General features: G+C 44.5%; 1 non-coding gene across 1 annotated transcript; it reads left to right on the top strand.

Annotated features, from left to right (window-relative positions):
- On the top strand, positions 1–73 carry TRNAT-UGU. The gene has a single exon. It is a non-coding gene; the product is annotated as a tRNA-Thr (tRNA).
- Positions 74–4,987: the final 4,914 nt, after the last annotated feature.

Below are 4,987 nucleotides of genomic sequence, written 5' to 3'. Positions count from 1 at the left end.
GACTCTGTAGCTCAGGGGTGAGAGCACTGGTCTTGTAAACCAGGGGTCGTGAGTTCAAATCTCACTAGGACCTACTTTCAAGTATTTGGGGAGCAGCATGACAGTGGAAAGAGCATGGGTTTGGGAGTCACAGCTTGTGGGTTCTAATCCCAGCTTTGCCACTTATCAGCTGTGTGACTTTGGGCAAGTCACTTAACTTATCTGTGCCTCAGTTGCCTCACCTGTAAAATGGGGATTAAGAATGTGAGCTCCAAGTGGGACAACGTGATTACCTTGTATCTGCTTAGAACAGTGCTTGGCACATTGTAAGCGTTTAACAAATACCACCACCATCATCATCATCATCGTCATTCATTCAATCACATTTATCGAGCACTTACTGTGTGCAGAGCACTGTACTAAGTATTTGGACAGTACACTTCAGCAACAAAGAGAGACAGTCCCTGCCCACAACAGGTTCACAGTCAAGAAGGGAGACGGACATCAAAACAAGTGAACAGACATCAATAGCATCAATATAAATAAGTAGAATTTTAGATATACACATCAAAACAAGTTAACAGGCAGTAATACAAATAGAGTTATAGATATGTACATATATACACAAGTGTTGTGGGGCAGGTAGAGTCTGGGTGAGGGGGCAGAGGAGAGATTAATCAAGAAAGGTATCCTGAAGGACATATGACTTCCGAAGGGCCGGATTTGAAGAGTGAAGGAGTTCTGAGCAGAAATGAGGGCATAAACAAGAAGTCAATGGTAGGAGAACTGAGAAGGCAACACGATGAGTCGGTTGACTTGGGCTGAGTTGCAGTGGGAGAGGAGGAAGGTCAGGGAAGAGGGAGAGCGGATTGTCTTAAAGCTAATGATCAAGAGTTCCTGCTTGAAGCAGAGAGGAATGGGAGAATTATGAGGTGTGCAGTATGAAGGATGATGTTTTCATTCATTCATTCAATCGTATTTATTGAACGCTTACTATGTGCACAGCACTGTACTAAGCACTTGGAAAGTATAATTCAGCAATAGAGACAATCCCTGCCCACACTGGGCTTACAGTCTAGAAGGGGAAGACAGACATCAAAAGAAGTAAATAGGCATCAATATAAGTAGAATTATAGAATTTTAAAGAAATGATCCTTGCAGCACAGTCAAGGCCTGGAGGGAGAAAAGACCGGGGGCGAGGAGATAGCTCTCTCCCTGGGCTCTTGCCACTAGGAAGCTTTCCACAGGATTTCTAAGATGCTCTTCTGTCCCTGAAAGAGAACACAAATAGTAGTAATACTAATGATGGTATTTCTTAAGCACTTACTATGTGCCAAGCACTGTTCTAAGCACTGGGGTAGATACAAGGTAATCAGCTTGTCCCACGTGGGGCTCACAGTCTTAATCTCCATTTTACAGACAAGGTAACTGAGGCACAGAGAAGTTGTGATATGCCCAAAGCCACAAAGAAGCCCCATGTGGCACAGGGACTATGTCTGCTCTGCTTATATTGCATCTATCCCATCACTTGGGAGAGTGATTTGCATATAATAAGTGCTTAACAAATAGCACTATTATTATTACTATTATTGAGAGTTGTAATTTTATAGAGAGCTCTTCCAGACCCCTGTTCCCTGCCCCTCCAGCTGCTGATGGCTCCCTTCACAGAAAAGATTAACATGGAGAAGGCTGATGGGAGGCCAACCTCCTTGGTTGTTTTGAGGACCCTGTAATTTGCTAAGTGGAAAGTACTGCATTCCCTGGACTTTGGGCCAATAAGACGCCTCTCTTGGCCAGCAGAGAAAAGCACACAAATTCACAATGAAGAAGCTTTTGAGGATCAAATTCCCCTTGGTTCCCTTAAGATTTTCTATTTGAAGAAGCAAAGTACACAATACTTAAAAAGTTCAACCCAGAGAAGCAGCATGGCCTAGTGGAAAGAGCATGGGCCTGAGAGTCAGAGGACCTTGGGCAAGTCACTTCTCTGTGCCTCAGTTCGCTCATCTGCAAAATGGGGATTCAATACCTGTTCTCCGTCCTACTTAGGCTGTGAACCCCATGTGGGATCTGATTATCTTGTTTCTACTCAGCAGTACAGTACTCGGCACATAGTAGGCACAAAACAAATTCCACAATTATTATTAAACCACTCCACATGAAATTTAAGATGAAACAAATCCGAAAACGATTATTTCTTACCTGCAAATGGATGCACCCCAGAGACAACTGTGAATGTTAATTTTACCAGGAAGGGCCCATAGTGGGATTTGCATCTAATGTAAGGGCTTAGTTAAACAATAGGGTCTGCAAGCAGCTGGGCCCATTTTAGTGCTCTGCATGAACTGGGCACCTCTTCAGGGCTCCAAATATAGTAGGCACCTACCCTGTATGTAGGCACCCAGTATAGAGCAGTAGCGTGGCTTAGTGGAAAGAGCCCGGGCTTGGGAGTCAGAGATCATGGGTTCCGATCCTGCCTCTGCCACTTGTCAGCTGTGTGACTTTGGGAAAGTCACTTAACATCTCTGTGCCTCAGTTACCTCATCTGTAAAATGGGGATTAAGACTATAAGCCCCACGTGAGACCACCTGATTACGTTGTATCTACTCCAGTGCTTAGAACAATGCTTGGCACATCATAAGTGCTTAACAAATACCATCATCGTTATAGCACTCAGCACATAGTAGACACCCAATACAGGGCTCAGCACCAGGTGAACACCTACTGAACTGTTGTGCCTCCTGTAGACGTCATGTTAAGAGTTCTACTAACACTAGGCATCCTGTAGTGTTTACACAGTAGATGCCAGGACTCTGTACACAGTAGGCGTCCAATAAAGATGGGATTTTGAACACTGTAGACTTTCAGATTGGTGCTTATTTAGCACTCTGGACACAAGAGGCACCTAGTATGTTGTTCTATTCCCAGTAGATGTCCAGGGTGGGAGGGTTTTTGTGTACTGTAGGCATTCAGTATGGTGCTCTGAACACAAAGAGAAGCAGCATGGTGTAGTGGATAGAGCATGGGCGTGGGATTCAGAAGATCTTGGGTTCTAATTCCTGCTCTGGCACATCTGCTCTGTGACCTTGGGCAAGTCATTTCACTTCTCTGGGCCTCAGTTATCTCATCTGTAAATTAGGGATTGAGACTGTGAGCCCTGTGTGGGACAGGGACTGTGTCCAATCTGATTAAGTTGTATCCATCCCAGTGCTTAGAACAGTACTTGACACATAGAAAGCACTTAGCCAACAATAACAAAAAAATAGGTGTCCAATACAGTGTCTTGAATGCAGAGGTGGTCCATAAATCCTACTGAATCAAAACATTTTATTAAAATAGCTATTCCCTTTTGCCACTTGGTGTCTAACCTGTCAATAATCAATCAATGGTATTTATTGAGTGCTTTCTGTGTGTGGAGCACTGTACTATGCACTTGGGAAAGTATAATACGGTAGAGTTGGAAGACACGATCTCTGCCCACAAGAAGTTTACAGACCAGAGGGAAAAAGAACCATTAAAATAAATTACAGATGCACATAAGTGCTGTGGGGGTTGGGTGAAAATAGAAGTGCCTAGGGGATACAGACCCAAGTGCACAGATGAAGCAGAGGGGAAGGCAAATAGGGGAATTGAGGTGTTAGAGAAGTCCTCTTGAAGGAGATATGTTTTTAAGAGGGCTTTGAAGGCCCACTGTTGAGTAGGGACTGCCTCTATATGTTGCCAACTTGTACTTCCAAGCGCTTAGTACAGTGCTCTGCACACAGTAAGCACTCAATAAATACGATTGATTGATTGATTGGCCGAGAAGTGGAGTCATTTGTGAATGGTGAGGAGTCCATGTCAGAGAGAAGATGAGGGCAAGGGGTTGGCGGTGAGATAGACGAGGTGGGGGTACAGTGAATAAATTGGCGTTAGAGAAGTGAAATGTGTGGGTTGAGTTGTAGTAGGAAATCAGCAAAGTAAGGCAACATTAATAATTGTGGTATTTATTAAGTGCTTACTATGTATCAAGCACTGTTCTAAGCACTGGGGAAGATACAAGTTAATAATCATGCCAGAGACAGTCCTTGCCTGACATGGGGCTCACAGTCTAAACAGGAGGGAGAACAGGGATTGTCTTCCTATTTTACAGATGAGGAAACTGAGGCACAGAGAAGTAAAGTGACTCACCCAAGCTTACACAGCAGGAAACTGGCAGAGTGGAAATTAGAGTGGCTCAATGGAAAGAGCACGGGCTTTGGAGTCAGAGGTCGTGGGTTCAAACCCCAGCTCTGCCAATTGTCAGCTGTGTGACTTTGGGCAAGTCATTTAACTTCTCTGTGCCTCAGTTGCCTCATCTGTAAAATGGGGATTAAGACTGTGAGCCCCCCTTTGGAACAACCTGATCACCTTTAACCTCCCCAGCACTTAGAACAGTGCTTTGCACATAGTAAGTGCTTAACAAATGCCATTATTATTATTATTATTATTATTATTATTACCCTGGCTCCTTCCACAAGGCCATGCTTCTTCTCTGGTATGTGCTTTTAAGTCTATGGTAAGGAGCTTCTGTTTGCCGTGGAGGTAGGAGGTGATTCTTAAGGAGTGGGGAAACATGGACTGAATGGTTTTTTAGAAAAATAACCTGGGGAGCAGGAGGAAGTATGGAGGACTGAAGTGGAGAGAGACAGGAGGCAGGGAGGTCAACGAGGAGGCTGATGCAGTATTCAAGGCAGGATAGGATACGTTTTTGGATCAGTACTCCTAGTGCCCTGGTCAGGCCATCCCAAATATCTGAAATTAGCTGGTGCCACTCTCTTTCTGCACTCCCCAACCCTGCTTACAGAAACCCCAAGAAAAATATAATCTGTGGTCTGCTGGGTGTGAAGCAGGTGGGAGTTCCAGACAGACAGCAGGAAGGGTAGAAGGAAGGGAGGGATGGATGGAGGGAGCAAGCAGTCAGCAGCAGGAGTGACAAGAATAAGTTATAATAAGAAGGTAAACTTGAGAGAAATTTAGAGTGCGTGCTGGG

The sequence above is a fragment of the Tachyglossus aculeatus genome, chromosome 9 (assembly GCF_015852505.1).
Source record: "Tachyglossus aculeatus isolate mTacAcu1 chromosome 9, mTacAcu1.pri, whole genome shotgun sequence".
In the NCBI taxonomy this organism is placed as follows: Eukaryota; Metazoa; Chordata; class Mammalia; order Monotremata; family Tachyglossidae; genus Tachyglossus; species Tachyglossus aculeatus.
This window is presented reverse-complemented; position numbering and strand designations above follow the sequence as displayed.